This window comes from Nicotiana sylvestris, chromosome 1, assembly GCF_000393655.2.
Source record: "Nicotiana sylvestris chromosome 1, ASM39365v2, whole genome shotgun sequence".
NCBI classification, from domain to species: Eukaryota; Viridiplantae; Streptophyta; class Magnoliopsida; order Solanales; family Solanaceae; genus Nicotiana; species Nicotiana sylvestris.
Genome location: NC_091057.1, coordinates 128,198,306 through 128,215,719, shown reverse-complemented (window position 1 = coordinate 128,215,719; position 17,414 = coordinate 128,198,306).

Genomic DNA, 17,414 nt, shown 5'->3' with positions numbered 1-17,414 from the left:
ATAATTATTTTCAAAATTATTATCTTTGATAATTCATCTATTGGATTTCTATATTTATGCCAAAATATGGCTAAGGTAATTTTCATATATTTTTATAATTACATTTAGTATTTTTAAAGCTAAATTGCACATAATTGCAATATTAGTCCTTTTAAGATTTAATTATGTTTTATATGCATAAAATTGGATCCTATATTTTAAAATTGCTAATTATGTATTATAAATTATTTTAGTATTTTTAAATTGTTTTTTAGAAATTATATAATTTTTTTATAAAGTAAATAGGAAAAATGGGCTATTTAAATTTTGGCCAAATTGGCTTTCAAATCTAGCCTAAATCCAATGGACCCCAACCCAATTAAAAAACCCACCAAGACAAGCCCAAACCCAAACCAAACCCGGAACCCACCTACCCATTTAATCTCGACCGTTGATCTCCCAAATCAACGGTCCCCATTATTCCCTTCCAGAATTAATCCCAAACGACCCCCCCCCCCCAAACCCTCTCATTTTCACCAAACAGCCACCCTGAAACCCATTTCCTCTCCAATTCTCTCTGAGACCTAAACCTAACCCTAGCCACTGCCACCTAAAACCTGCCCTAATCACTTCGATCCTCACTCGATCCATGGATTCCCATGGTTGTTTGAGACGTATACTTGTCTTCTACGTCTCTTGGTTGCTTGTTTTTTGTGATTTTATGGAAGGATCTCGAAGAGATCTAGACCAGAGCTCAAAACTCTCCAAAAGCCTATCTATGGTCTTTCATGCCATTTTCCGGCCATCCATGTCTGTTCGAGTAAGATCCATGACTTTTTCAGCTAAAACCGTTAACGTTCTAAAGTTTTCTCATCTTCTTTGGGTTCTCTGAAACCCTAACTCTTGAAATTTTTCACTTTCCTTTAGATTTGTCTTAGATCTAGGTATATCCATGAGTTTTAACGGATTTTTCCTCATCTTTACTATCTTCTGAAACCCTCGTTTGCTACTGCTCGATTCTTCTCAGATCTTTATAGATCTAAGATGATTCAAGTATTATTAAGCATTTTCCTCAAAATATCTCCTATTTTAACTAATTATTTCGATTTTAGTTATTCTTTTCTAAAACTATGGTTTCTTGGAGTTCTTTTACGCATGTTCTAACTGATTTCGTTATGATTAAACCCTTTCCCTTGTTTGTTTTGACCGATTTTGTGCTCTTACTGTTTTTAACTTGACTCTGTTAAAAGCCTTTTTTTTAAGATTTTCTTTACTTTGTTTCTATAATTTTCCTTACTTTGCTTCTCTGAGTGTTAGCATGCTTTCTTTACTCTGTGTCTGTGTGTTAGCCTGCTTACGTGAGTCCTGTGGTTACTTTGCTTCGAATATGTTTTCCTGAATCCCTAGCCTACTTATGTCACTTTTGTATGACTATGCTCACTTTGTTTGTTCATCTTTTGCTTCTTTCTGTGACTATGCTTCAAATATGTTTTTCTTGCTACATCTGTGGACCTCCTCCATTTATTTGATGAAAGTATAGAGTCATGACTCCCTTTGATCAAGTCCGGTTTCCTTAATCGATGGTGGTTGAAGATTTTCTTTTAAAAACCCTAAAAGTTTTGCCCCATCTGTTAGGCTGACTGATTTCCTTACCCTATTTTGCTATGATACTTATTTTTTTCTACTAAGTTGTGTCCTTAATTAGGTCTTTATGAATTTGGTCCTACTCTATGCTTCTGAATCTCAAACCGTAATTTGATTAGTTTCTTACCTTAATTAATTCTTCTTGCCTTGTCTGCATTACTACTGATTGTCTCCTTAGTTTGAAAACTTTCTGAACCTAGCCTTAATTACCTGTTCTGTACTGGTACTATTTCTCCTTTGAACTCGGCTATTTATCCTGAAAAACTCTACTTTACAAACTTGCCTGCCTCCGCTCAACCTTTCTGCCCTTGAAATCTTTCCTTATTTGTTATACTCCAGTCGTGTATGATTTCTTCCCTTATTTTCACCTGCCCTTTACCATTCAAACTGACTCCCTTAATCAAAGGAAGATTCGAACCAATTTTCTATGCTGAGTTCTATAATTACTGAAGAATTGATTCTTTCCTTATTTTAACCAGTTTTCAAACTACTATATAAATAACTCTCTTCTACAGTCTTAACACATGAACACAATTCATAATACACACACACACACTCAAACTCTCTCTCCTTTTCTCCACTACTTGTGCTACTGCTTGTGTAGCCGGCTGAAAGCTAAGGCTAGACTGTGGAACTCTTCTTGCTTTACTTTTTCTGCACTTTGTTTCCTTAACTGGTATAATCCTAGTTCAATTCTGAAACTCAACTCTATATGTTCCATTGTTTGTCAATCCCTGTCTCTTTCTGCACCGACTTAATGGCTCGTGTTTTTTAATTGCCCTTCTTGTTTACTGCTTTATTCAGCAAGTTCTGCCCTCTCTTGTTCAAATGTAATCAGCTTGTCTACTTGAGTTCCTGTTTATGTCCCTCAACTAGTATGTCTCCTAATGTACTTGGTTAACACTAAGTCATGACTAATTATGTATAATATACCCCTGCATGACTACTCCCATACCCTGTCCCTATGTCTTATTACTATTCTAATTTCAAGCATGATTCCCCTGTTAACTCTTTGAAGTAGTAGTTGGTAGGCCAATCAGTTGCTACTTGTTCTTTGTGCTTGCTGGTCTATATGTTTCTCTTCGCATCCATGTTTATGTGTTTCTGATTTGGGCCCTCTATGTCCCTAACCTCTTACTTCCCTGCTTGTGAATGTTGAAATGATACTACAGTTTGAGTTTGTTCTGTGTGTGCTGGCTTGTTCCAAGTTACTATTGCTTCTATTCCCTTCTCCTTTTCAAAATTGTTCTGTTGTTTTTGCAAACATATTTCAAACATGATGTTTCAAAACTGTTTTCCAATTTAACCCTTTTTTTTAAACCATGACGAGCACTCCCACATATATTCTTAGACCACTAGGTTTTGTCCCTTTTGTGTGAACCTTGCCTTGGGACCCTTGAGCTCCCTCTGAACTTGGACACATAAAAGCTGGCCTTTTCCGCACTACACTTACTCTGTCTTGGCTATGATATATATGTGTGAGCACTGCCCAAGATCCCTTGAGGTCCTTAGGTAACTCTGACACACCCAGATGCGAGAATGACTATGGAACAATCTTGGCACCTGAGGTGGTTTATTACATAACTCAAGGAGGAAGTCCAAATCAGGTGTTGAAAAGTCTGGGCCTGTTTCAGATTCTCTATAGTATAATTTTTACTTTTCTTATGTAAATCATTCACATGGTCTGTAATAGTTTGTAAACGAACATTGGGGTTTGGATAGTGAAGTGGGCGTAGCTATGCATGTTATAGATATTAAAAGGGGTAGAAGCCATGCTTTAGGTCTATATTTCTTGTATGTGCAGTAGAAACTATGCTCTTAGGTCTCATGTATACTGTTTCAGCATCTCATTTTTTTCATTCTTATCACTTATAAATCCTGCTTTAGGATAAAGGGTCATTAAAACAAAGAATGCTACTCTTGCACACTTGACAGCATGCTCTATAATGTCGTAATCTTTTTCTGCATTTAGAAATCCTGCTTTAGGAAAATTTTGCAATCCTGCCATGCATTTAAAACCCCTGCTTTAGGAATTCTGCATATAAACCATCATGAGCTTTATACATTCATCTTAGATACCATATTTTAGGATCCCATTCGTACTTGCATCCATACTTAGTGTAAACTGCTGATTATAAAAGAGGTAAAAAGAGCTTCATATTTGATTATCCTGTTTTAAAAAAACTGGTAACAATTCCTGCATTTTATGACACCTAGAACAGCATGCTGTTAGGCAAAAACGACTTCTGAACTTCTAATGGTTCTAGTAAATGCTTAGGCAATCCTTAGGTATCCAATCTCTTATAAAACTGGAAACTGCTCTTTGTGTGTACTGCTTAATGATTAACAAGCTTAAAATCAGTAGGCAAGCCTGATTCGGACTTCTTTTTTGAGTCATGTAATAGATCTGGTTCTGTTATTGTCACTTAGATATCATGCTTAAGATCTGAATTTAGAACTTAATTGTGTATGAGTCATGTTGTCTATGTGCATTACTTGTGGAGGTGTATCTGAGCCTTCTATCTGTTTCTGTATTTTTTCCCCTAAACACAGTCTTATGTGTTCTTATTTGACGCCTAGTATTTTGCCTTTAAACCTGAAGGTCCGCCTAGAACCTTCCCCTTTTTAGGTTAGGAGTCCTAAATTCCTCCGGGACTGATTGGAAGGGACGGGTAGCAACATGCAATAGGGGTCGAGACTAACCCTCGCTTTAATTACCTTCACGGGGTGGGAAAGGGTAGATATGGATATGATGACTGGTGCATTAATATCACGTGTAGCCCCTCTTTGAGGAGTGTCATATCGGGTATTGCATTGATGTGATCCATATTACAAACAAACCTAGGACACCCCATTTACATTCATAAGCATGCTTAGATTGTAACTCTTTTCAAAATCTCGCTTTCTTCTCTAGTTGTTTTTCAAATACTTGTGTATTTAAACTTAAATCTCCTACTATTTGAGCCATACTTATTTATTTGCTAATTGTACAATTCACAAAAACTGTTTGGCCAGGAATGAACCCTTTAGGTGCCCTAACGCACCTTAAAATCGTTAGGTGGCGACTCTCCAAAATGCAACCTATTGATACCCAATTTTTTCCCTATGTATTTTTCATATACAAAATACTTTCAAAATAACATATGTACGCATATATAAGCATGCCCAAGTATTTTAGTATTTTTTTCCAGAATTTTTAAAGATTTGTTTAATCAATTTATTGCTCATTTTAGCAGTATAAAAACCAATAATTATTCCCAAAATTATCATTTTGGTGGATAATTTGTTTTATTTCCCATATTTATACCAAAATATAGTTAAGTTAATTTTTATATATTTTTACAAATTTATTTGGCATTTTTAAAGCTAAATTGCACCTGGCCCAACCAATTAACCCACCTGGCACTTTCTTTCAATCCAGGTCGTTGATCATTTAGATCAACGACCACGATTACCCCTTACCTTTTTTAATTAACTAACCCTACCCTAATCCCCACATTTCCATCTCTCAGCCGCCTTTGAATACTCTCCCTCTCTCCAACTCTCTCGAAGGTTCCTGAAACCCTAGCTTCTCTCACCCCCTTCAACCGCAATCTCACCGGAACCCATGGCTTCTCAGGCCATGGATGGCCTGTACTCACCCTCCTCCACCATTAAACCCTGGGTGTTCAAAATTTTGAGGTCCGACCTCGATGGTGTCCTTTCATATCTCTACAGATCCAAGGTTCTATGGCCTCTCCGGCCTGGCTCCGATGTATTCAAACATCAGAAGCCTATTTCTGACCTCTCCGACTCAGGATCGGACCTTATTCAGAGCCTTTCTCATTCTAGGGTTTCTCTGAAACCCTAAGCTATTCGAGGTTTTTCTACGGTTATTTTCTTATATCTCTGCTATGTTTGTTCTCTACTTGAGTTCTTAAACGTTTTCCCTAATTTTCTTTCAAAATTACTTCTCTTCAATTTAGGGTCTCTGAAAAGGTTTTAAAATGTTTTCTGACTCCTCTTCTTCTTCTCTTTGTGTGAATCTGTCTATGCTATATTTTTCTGTTCTCTTTTCTACCTCGCATGTCCTTCTCCTGTGTTCTTAGGTTTGCCTTATTTTGCATGTCCTTCTATTGTGCTCCATTCTTTCTTCTACTGGTTTCTATATCATGCTTTCACATTTTTATCTTATGTGTTCGTTTACCCCTATGTTCCTTTACTGTATTTTCTACTAAGCTTTTAGGTCTCTAGTTGCTTTCTTCTGGATTTTGTTTGAGTTCTTTGTTAAACATGTTTCCTCTACTGTTCTTTTAGGTGCTATACTATCTCGTTTCTCTTCTGAAACTTGTTTAAGTTCCAAGCTTTCTTAAAATGTGTTCTTTATGCTTCAAATCAGTTCTTCATTCTATTTGCCTTGAACCTGTTATTTTATCTTTTTGTTTTCACATGAATCCCTGAAAGAGACCTCTGAGCCTATTTCAGTTATTTGTCTTCTCTTCTCTGTATCTGACTCGAATTTAAAACCCTGGGATTTGGGGATTTTTTGGCGAGTTTGATCTTGTATTTTGGACTAGGGTTCTATTTGGGACCCTGGACACTCTCAAACTCATTCTGAGTCTATATACTGGATTTGGGCCTCTTTGTTATGACTCAGAACTCTTCTATACTAGGCTTTTTTGCATGATAGTTCTTTCTTGTTCGATATGTCTGTATGTTTTATATATGAGGAATTTTACCTTCAAAAGGTTTTGTCAACTTGTGATTGATTTGGAATTCCTCTTAATAAGGTTTGATTGATTGTTACTGATTTTCCTTAAGTAAAACCCTTTCCTCATTTTTCCTGACTTGGTTCATTCGAACAAAGCTTGCAATTTTGATTTTACTAGCTATTGAGTGATCGCCTTTCCTTATTTGCACAAACCATGTACCACTGGACTTTTGCCTTAAATAACTTCTATGTATTTACCCTTCTTGTGCTACTTTGGAAAAGATTTTGATCAAACTCTTTCCTTAATTATCTTACCCGTTTGAAATCAGAATCCCTTAATTGAAGGGAGACCTTATGTGATTGATTCCGAAACTATTTTCTTACTTGCTTTCTGCACTATAAAGGGCACGACCCTTCTGCACTTTTACACACATCCAATTCAATACTCTTTAAGACATTGAGTTCAATACTTAGACAACACTTATTGGACACTTCCAATTCAATACTCTTTAAGACCTTGAGTTCAATACTCTAACAACACTTATTGAACAATTCAAATTCAATACTCTTTAAGACCTTGAGTTCAATACTCTGACAACACTTATTGAACACTTTCAATTTCAATACTCCTATATTCTCAATTCAACACTCTACTCTCTTCTGAAATCTTCTGGCTGTGTGTTTGCAATTTGGCTTTACTACTACTCTTCTTTTCGTATTTCCCTGAAACTAGTATGTTCTAATTTAACTTTTAGCTTCATCCCTATGTGTTTGCATTACAGTTTCAACAATCTTGTCTACTTTACTATTTATGTTCTGTATTTAATATGTTGTCTCTTTGCATCTGTTGCTGTGTGAATTCCCCATACCCTTATTCCCTTCTATGTGTTTGAGTTAAAGTTCAAAGCATGGCAACATCCAAATTATTGCTCATGTTTGGACTTGATCCTTTAATAGATCCTAACTCCCAAACAATGTGGCTAATAGGCTGGTTGGGGCGTGCCAGCACTTCCAGTTGCTGGGTAGGACCACCAGCTGTCTTGGCTTTCCCCAAAATCCCCTCTATTTACTTGCACTCTCTCTTAGATTCTATGTTTTCCCCCCCCCCTCCTATGAGCCTTGCTTTAGGACCTTGAGCTCCCTGTGAACTTGGACATTTGAGGGCTGACCCTTCCACACTGCACTATAATCCAATTCTGCAATATATTTGGGTATAAGCACTGCCCGGAGTCAACTTGAGACTCTTAGGGAACTTTGACACATCCTAAATAGGAGAAAGGCTTTGGAATTTGATCTTTGGAGTTGGTTTACTTCATGCTTCAGACAGAAGTCTGAATCAGGCTCTCCTTAGTTGGCATTTTTAGCTTTATAATGTAATTTTATTTTACTTTTCTTTATTCATTCTGGGCTGTAATAATTTGTAATAACTTATGGGGTCTTAGTGAAATGGGGAGGGTCACTCATGTATGCATAAGAGTAGATATCATGTTCATAGGTATTTACTGCTGCAATCATGTCCAGTTTTCACTTCTACATTTTTCATATAGAAATCATGTTTACAAGTCCTGCACTTCTGCGTTTTTCACATAGAAACCATGCATACAGGTTCTGCATTTCATATAGAAATCATGTCTATAGGTTCTGCATTTCATACGTAGATACCATGTCTATAGCCTCTGCATTTCATACATAGATACCATGTCTATAGCTTCTGCATTTCATACATAGAGACCATGTCTATAGGTTTTTACGTTTCTACCTATCACATAGAGAACATGTCTATAGAGTTTCCTGAATTCTGCATATGCATCTATCACTACGCAAACGCATTTATAGGCTTAAATAATAAAAATCAGTGTTTTAAACACCGTGCCTATAGGATTTCTGCATTTTTGTAAAGGTTAAACTCAATAACGCTTAGAAAGCATGTCTATAGGAGTAACCAACTGATCTGAATCGTTTACAAATCTAAAATCAGTAGCAACGTTACTCAATGTCTGTAGAACTTATGTTTTCTATAATCAACAGGCCTTCTTCTTGTAAAAATCAGTAGACTTCTGCATTATTAGATGTCATGCTTGTAGGTTTCACTCAGGCAAGCTATAAGGTAAAATTAGCTAATTGAATCAGACTCTGTTAATTCCAACTAGCAGGCAGGTCTGATTTCTGTTTCTTATCTAAAGTGTGTAATAGACCAGTCTTCCTCCTTAACGTTTAAGTTTAATTCAGATCATAACCAGTATCTGCAAGACATGCTAAACAATCTGTCTTTAAGTGAAGAGGCTCATCTGAGCCTTTTAAATTGTTATGTGTTTCCCATAATCTGCCTTATGTGTTTTTTGTTTGTCGCTTTAGAATTTTATCCTTTTAAACCACACAAAACCCACATTTCCCTTCCCTTTAGGACTAGTAGTCACAAATGCCTCCGGGACTGATAGGATTGGGGCGGATACTAGCATGCAATAAGTAACGAAACCACTTCGCATTTAAATACCTCAACGGGGTGGGAAAGGGTAGATGTGGATATGATGACCGGTGCGCTAATACCACGTGTAACCCCTCTTCTGAGGAGTGATTACCGGGTATTGCATTGATGTGATCCATATTATTTATAAACCTAGGACCCCCTTCCCTTTACTTGTTTATTTTATTACTTTCAAAATTTCAAACTCCTTTTTCTCAAATTTCAACTTCCTTGTTTCTTCAAACTTTAACTTATTTGCAATCACAATGTGACAACCCCTCATATTTGAAACCCTTAATTGCTTATTTATTGTTTGTACTTAAGTCACAATTGTAGCATGGCCAGGAACCACACTAGTGGATCTTGAGGGGTGCCTAACACCTTCCCCTCGAGACAATTTCTAGCCCTTACCCAAACTCTGGTTTTTCTAAACAAATTCTTCCTAGTGTCCTAATGCACTTAATAATTAGGTGGCGACTCTTCAAATCAAAAAACCCAATTCCCAAAAGGGACGAGTTGTCCTCCAAATGTCATAAACCCAATTTCGTGAGAAAAAGAGGGCGCGACAGCGTGGCTACTCTGCTGGGGATTTCTTTAAGGCTTTTACCATTTCATACTATTTGTGACTTTACCCTTCCTTGAATGTCTTTAATGCCTTTAAGTATTTATTTTGCTCTCCTACTTTGAAAACTGACTTGGCTCTTCGTTTCTTCTCTTTATTTCTCTTAATGCTTTCTTTTACCGCTTTCCTTTAATACTGTTGTAATTTTGAGAAACTATTGTAATTATTACCTTATGAATGTGAAAATACATTACAATTTGTTTAATTATTGTAACTGCATATTCAATATCATATTCCACTCGTGCCAAACAAAATGTCATAGCAACGCTTATAATGAGTGGTTGCGCCCTTTCGATATTATTACCCCCTAAATTTGGCAAAGGTGTATTTGCAGTAAAACCAGTCGATCAATGGTGTAGTCGACGGTTCCGTGTCTTTCCCTCTTAAGTTGTCTTCTTAAAAACCCTACTCTGTTTAATACCCCATAAAAACCCCATAAAAACCCTACTCTGTTTAATTGTGCATGCATCACTTTCAAAACCTAGCTGAGTCAGTTATGTTGTCCACGTAATGACTCTTTAAGATAGCCTTGTCCAAAGTCCACTGGGTTTCCTTAGAACCCAAACGAGCATTACCACGTTCTGTGCATTTATTTGGAGAACTAAATGCTGCTTATGCCAATTATTGATAGTTAAATAGTCGAGTCCGGCGGGGGTAAGGGCCTAACACTTTTGTTTTGCAGAAATGAGGCACGAAGTCCCCAGATTCGGCATGGTCACCAACATCCACCCGAAATTGCTAAATTGGTGGGAAGACTTGCATTCTAGTGATCAGGCCCTCATCCGAAAATACTTGGGAAATTTACCTTCCCTTCTGGAAATCCAACCCAACAACAAAATTATTGAAGCTGCAACCCTATTCTGGGATTGCGATAGGTCTGTGTTTCGCTTCGGGGAGATTGAGATGACACCCTTACTGGAGGAAATAGGAGAACTCGCTGGTATACCATGGGAGACTCCGAGTTTGTTAATGCCAGAGAATCGCAAAGGTAGAGGTTTTCTCAAGATGATGGGTCTATAGAAGAATCCAGATTTAACTTGCCTAAAGGAGTCGTACATTCCCTTTGATTATTTGTACGAGAGGTACGGTCATAGCAAATCCTACCGTAACTATCCTGATGAGTTCGCCCTTACATCATTAGGACATATCCATCGAAGGGTCTTCGTCTTTATGTTCTGCTTTTTGGGGATGATAGTATTTTCCATGAAGAAGGCTAGGATCCATACCAGACTAGCCATGGTCACCAAGACCTTAATAGAGGGAATTGGTGGGCAACCATTCAGCATAGTGCCCATGATTATTGTAGAGATGTACCTAGCCCTAGAAAAACCCCACACTTTGAGGGCTGCAACTTGCTACTCCAACTCTGGCTCATGGAGCATCTTCAAAGGGGTGAATATCGGCAAGAGATTCAGCGTAGAGACTGGGATGATCATATAGCCTTCCATCAACCAAGGCAAATGAACTACATACCCAACATGTTTGCTCAGCTAGGAGATGCTAAGAGGTGGGTGGAGCTGTTTGAAAATCTAACTGAGGATCAAGTACAATGGATGTTCGAGTGGTTCCCTACTGATGAGTTCATCGCCCGATCCAGGGATGATCCATTTCTGATACTAATCGATTTGAGGGGAACCTACCCTTATATCCCTCTCTGAGTTATGAGACAAGCTGGTAGAAAATAGGTTGTACCAAGGGTCGACAAGATAAGTCACTTCCGGGCCGACTTCCAAGTTGATGACAGTCCTTATAAGTGCCAAGCTCAGCATAAGTGGCATTGCAAGATCATCATGGGGAGAGATACTATCGAGCCCGACAATTACCATGTTGGCTGCACACCATACTATTCAGGCTGGCTGGAGGATAATTACAATGGTCTGGGCCAACCCGGGTTTGTTCGAGGTCACAGAATCATCGATGAAAGGGCAGGAGCACAGGTCAAATACAACCAACTATGCAAGAGGATTCGAGAATGTGAAAGTGAGCATGGGATATACAAGAAGCCAACCAAAAACTAATTGAAGAATGGAAAGACATGGCTGTCAGTGCCAACAAGCGATTAGGATACTTGGAGCGGGGTTTAGTGGAGCTGGAAAGAAAGTTTCTCAAAAGGATCGAGGACTGCCAGAATGCTGAGGGAAACGAAGGTGGACACCTGGCCAAAGCCTACTTGTTGTTAGGACTTCGTGAGCTGGTGAAGTTGTTCGATGGAGCCAAAGATGCCGAGTCTGGGGAAGGTCCTTCTGGGACCAAGTAGTTAGGATTCCTTTTCTTTTGCTTTAAATGTAATAAGGCCAACGGCCAGTAGTGACATTTTATCTTCTACTATTTTCGTGTCGTTTTTGGGATTCGTCTTATTTTTATCAATAAAATGAGGCATTTAGCATTATAAGTTCTCCAAATCAACTTGTCGCTAAGCCTACCTCGAGCACAACAAGGCTCCCAAATTAGGACACGGTTTATATTCTCGCACTATGTGTTTAAATATCGCAACATTTTTTCCTTATAATCTGCACTAACTTGCTACCTTTTTGTTTTTACTTTTGTTTTATTCCCCTCCCCAAAGGTTAGTTCGTGCACTCTGGCATCGTCATCATACTCCACAATATCCAAGGGCCCTCCACCCACTCCTCCTCCTAGTCCCGTCAGAAACAAGAACAAGGAAAAAATGGAAGATTTGAGCAACATCAGAAAGGAAAACTCGATTGAACAGGTAGAAATCACTCAGGGTACTCATGTCGCCAAAGAAGGTGCATCCCAACTCGAGCAGAAACTGCTAAAATTTCAGGAGGAACTCGATCAAGTCCGGAATTTGGCAAGCTTGTCGTTTTCCCTCACCACCCCAGTGTCAACTTTTCTAACACTCAAGACCCCACACGTCCACAAAACACCCCTAAACCACAAAACCATCTCGCTCCCCATCACCACTGTAATACTTGCCACACTTCCAACAACGCATCGCTACTCATCCCTGAACCACCAAACTCCACAAATGATCATCTATATCCTCACCATAACCCCCCATCTATGTGGAAACCATGCCACCCTCTACCCAACCTGTTTCAAGCACACCCGAGTCTGATGATAAAGACTCCCTTATCAGGAACCTGGCCGCAGAACTCAAGAAGTTGACTAGACGAGTTCAGGGTATTGAAGGAAGCAAGGGAATCGAGGGATTGAACTACGAAGACCTCTGCATACAACCAGATGTCGAACTGCCCGAGGGGTACAAACCTCTTAAGTTCGAAATGTTTGATGGTACAGGGGATCCCAGAGTCCATTTAAGGACATACTGCGACAAGCTGGTCGAAGTAGGGAAGGATGAAAAGATTTGCATGAAGCTTTTTATGAGAAGTCTGAAAGGAGATGCTCTGTCTTGGTACATTAGCCAAGACTCGAATAAGTGGTCGAATTGGGTAAGTATGGAGTTAGATTTCATGGACAGGTTCAGGTTCAACATGGAGAATGCGGCAGATGTGTTCTACATCCAGAATCTAAAGAAGAAACCCACAGAAACTTTCCACGAGTATGCCACTCGTTGGAGATCAGAGGCTGCTAAGGTCAGACCGACTTTAGAAGAAGAACAAATGAACAGGTTTTTCATCCGAGCTCAAGACTCACAGTACTACGAAAGGTTGATGCTGATTGAAAGCCAAAAATTTTCCCACATCATCAAGCTGGGGGATAGGATCGAGGAAGGTATCAAAAGTGGCATAGTCACAAACCTTGAAGCTTTGCAGGCTACCAAGAAGGCTCTACAGTCTGGTGGCACGTCCAAGAAAAGGGACATAAGTGCCGTGATGGTTGCACAGAGAACAAAATCCCCAATCAAATACCGAACCTACCCAATACCTCCACTTACATATCAACCTACCCCAAATTACCAAGCACCCTCGCCCTCTTACCAAACTCCACCACCTACTTACCAATCACCTCCACCACCCACATATCAACCTACTTCACCCAGATACTCCCAACTCGCACCGTCTACCAAGCCTACAACACCCAACAAGCCCACTATAAATCACCTCCCCCTAGCCAAAACTTTCCTAGACCCCGACCAAATTTCGATCGCAGACCTCCCAAATAGTATACCACCATTGCCGAACCAATTGACCAGCTATATGAAAGGTTCAAAGATGCTGGTTATGTCACCCATATCCCTTCCATAACCCCCGAAAACCCCTCCCAATGGGTCAACCCAAACAAAACTTGTGCATACCATTCCGGCATGAAAGGGCATACAATTGATGAGTGCCTCTCTCTAAAGGATAAGATACAAGCTTTGATTGACAATAAGATCATCGTGGCAAAAGAGCCTGCCCCGAACATCCGCAGCAACCCTCTACCAGACCACAAGGGTGGAGGCATTCACATGATTGAGACAGAGGATGATTGGGACCCCAAAGGATCGATCGAATTAATCGTAGAGGGTGACGATCCAAAGAAATCAACAGTCACCCTTAACCCGATCGTGGTCCAAATTTAGCCTTCTGGGGACGCCAAGGTGAATATGTTTGTACCACTTGAGTTTGAAGCACCACCCCCTGCAAAGACGCCAACACCAATTGAGGTCAAGTTTGGGTCCCCAAAGGCACCTGTACCATTTAAGGTTGTTGTATTACCTTCCAAAGCAAGGGTGCCCATTCCGGTAGTAATGACAGCCATAACATCGTTCCACACAAAAGCCATACCATGGGATTACACAGCCGAGGCAAGAAGGAAAGGGAAAACCAAGTTCAGAGAAATAGTTGCGGCACAGGGTATGACAAGGATAGGCAGGGTTTATACTCCAGAACACTTGGCTGAGTCGAGTAAGCAGGCATCTGGATGGCCAGCCATCACTAAAGCTGGGCCCGACGACCTCTGGAGGAAGATACAGACCAAAAAGTATTCAGTCATTGATCAATTGAACAAAATGTCAACCCAGATCTCTATCTTAGCTCTACTACAAAGCTCTGACGCACATAAGAATTCCTTATTGAAGGTGTTGAGTGAGGCGTATGTACCAAGCAACATCACCGGAGGAGAAATGGGAAATATGGTAGGACAAGTATTGGAGAGTCACAAAATCACTTTTCATGAAGATGAGTTGCCACCTGAAGGGTTGAGCCACAACAAGGCATTGCACATCACCGTGCAATGCGAGGATTATTTTATCACCAGGGTCCTGATCTATGGAGGGTCCAGCCTCAACATTTGTCCGCTGGTACCACTTAGAACATTAGGGAAAGGGCTGCATGAGATCAAAGACGGGGCCATTAATGTCAAAGCCTTCAACGGTTCCCAAAGGTCCACTATTGGGGAAATCAGCCTGTGTTTACAGATGGGGCCTACTTGGTTTGATGTCTATTTTCAAGTAATAGATGTGTCGGCATCTTAAAACTTGCTCTTGGGACGACCATGGATTCATGTCGCTGGAGCTGTAGCATCAACCCTACATCAGGCAGTGAAATTTGAGTGGAATCACCAAGAGGTGATCATATACGGTTACGGTAGCAATCCCATATATAGTCGCCAGACCATCCCAGCGATTGGAGAAAGAAGGAAGATAGGCAGAGAAACCTATCACCACATCGAGCGAGTCAATGTCGTTGACAAGGATAAATGGTGGGACAAAAAAAGAGAAAGCATATTGAACTGGTGCGGATATGAGCCAGGCAAGGGACTTGGCAAGAACCTACAAGGGATCGCTAAGCCTGTCAAGTTGAAGAAATATGGTACCACCTTCGGTTTGGGATACGAGTACACCTGGAAAGAGTTCAATGAATGGTCGCCTCCATGGCGTGGGACAAATTATCCACTAGAGTACCCGATACCTCGCTTGGAGCAGATTTTCCAGCCAGCTGATGTTATATATGGGTCAAAAGAAGAGGAAGCACTGGCAGCGATGAGGGATTTGTTTTTGGAAGAGGAAGACATGGATTGTTGTGTCATTTTCGAGGAGGAGGGGGAGGAAGGACCTTCCATACAAGCAGTGAGCCGAGGAGCTCGCCTCAACAATTGGTCCATCAGAACCACCAGAGCCCGGAAAGCCTCGGGGTAGCAAGGCTGAACAAGCATCATGCACTATTTTTTCATTTTGACTTTTTGCCTTTTAATTTCGCAATAAGATCTTCAATGTTCAAAATAGTTATGGAATTCTTCAAAGCATTTCGATTTTTCTTATGAATCTTACTCTTATTACGTTCTCTCATTTACTTTATTTACAGTATTACTATTACTTATCTTGATGAACCAATGACTATGACATGTAACGAGACAACGTGACAAACAGACTCGGAGGAAGATGATATACCATAAGAGATTATTAAAGAGGTTGAGGATTTTGAGAACAGACCTAAGTCCAACCTGGACGAGACCGAGATTGTTAACCTCGGAGATGCAAAAAATGTCAAAGAAACTCGGATCAGCGTTCATTTGTCACAGGCAGAAAAGGAATAATACACAGAATTTTTGAAGAAATATGAGGACATATTCGCCTGGTCGTATGACGACATGACTGGTTTGAGTACATCTATTATGGCGCACAAGCTGCCAACTGATCTGACATGCCCACCGGTAAAACAGAAGCTCAGGAAGTTCAAGCCTGACATGAGTTTGAAAATCAAGGAAGAAGTCACCAAGCAAGTCAAACCTAAGGTTCTCAGAGTAGTAGAGTATCCAACATGGCTAGCCAACATCGTGCCAGTACCAAAGAAGGACAGGAAGGTCAGAGTCTGTGTCGACTATCGAGACCTCAACCGGGCCAGTCCCAAAGATGACTTTCCCTTGCCAAACATACACATTCTAATTGACAATTGCGCCAAGCACGAGCTGTAGTCATTTGTTGATCGTTTTGTTGGGTATCATCAGATCTGGATGGATGAAGAAGATGCTGAGAAAATGGCCTTCATTACGCCGTGGGGAATGTATTGTTACAAGATGATGTCGTTTGGATTAAAGAATGCTGGAGCCACCTACATGAGGGCCATGACTACCATTTTCCATGATAGGATACACAAGGAGATCGAGGTATATGTAGATGATGTCATCATCAAGTCCAAGAAAGCCACTAATCACATGGATGATTTGAGGAAGTTCTTCAATAGACTAAGAAGGTACAATTTGAAGTTGAATCCCGCAAAATGTGCATTCAGGGTTCCTGCCGGAAAACTACTTGGGTTCATTGTGAGTCACCAAGGAATAGAACTGAATCCGTCAAAGGTCAAAGCCATTCAAGAGTTGCCATCGCCAAAGAACAAGAAGGACATAATGAGTTTCTTGGGAAGACTCAACTACATCAGCTGGTTCATAGCTCAATCTACTGTCATCTATGAGCCAATCTTTAAGATGTTGAAGAAAGTCGATGCTGCTAAATGGACTGATGACTGTCAAAAAGCCTTCGACAGAATCAAGGAGTACCTGTCCACACCGCTAGTCTTGGTCCCGCCCGAGCCGGGCAGACCCCTATTGCTCTACCTTGCACTATTGGATAGAGCATTTGGTTGTGTTCTAGGACAACATGATGAAACGGGAAGGAAGGAGCAGGCCATCTATTATCTCAGCAAGAAGTTCACCCCATACGAGGCCTGGTATTCTCTGTTGGAACGCACCTGTTGTTCTCTGACTTGGGTAGCTCAGAAGTTAAGGCACTATTTCTGTGCCTATACTATGTATCTCATATCAAGGATGGATCCGTTGAAGTACATCTTTCAGAAGCCCATGCCCACTGTCAAGCTAGCCAAGTGGCAAATCCTGCTGAGTGAATTCGACATTGTCTACGTGCCTCAGAAAGCTATCAAGGGACAGGCTTTGGCAGATCATCTTGTCGAGAATCTCGTGGATGGAGAATACGAATCCTTAAGGACATATTTTCCTAACGATGAGTTATCCTTCATAGGAGAAGACATTGTAGAATCCTATGATAGTTGGAGAATGTTTTTCGACGAAGCAACAAATTTCAAAGGAGTTGGCATAGGAGCAGTTCTAGTATCATAAACCGGTCAGCATTATCTGGTGTCCGCCATACTCAG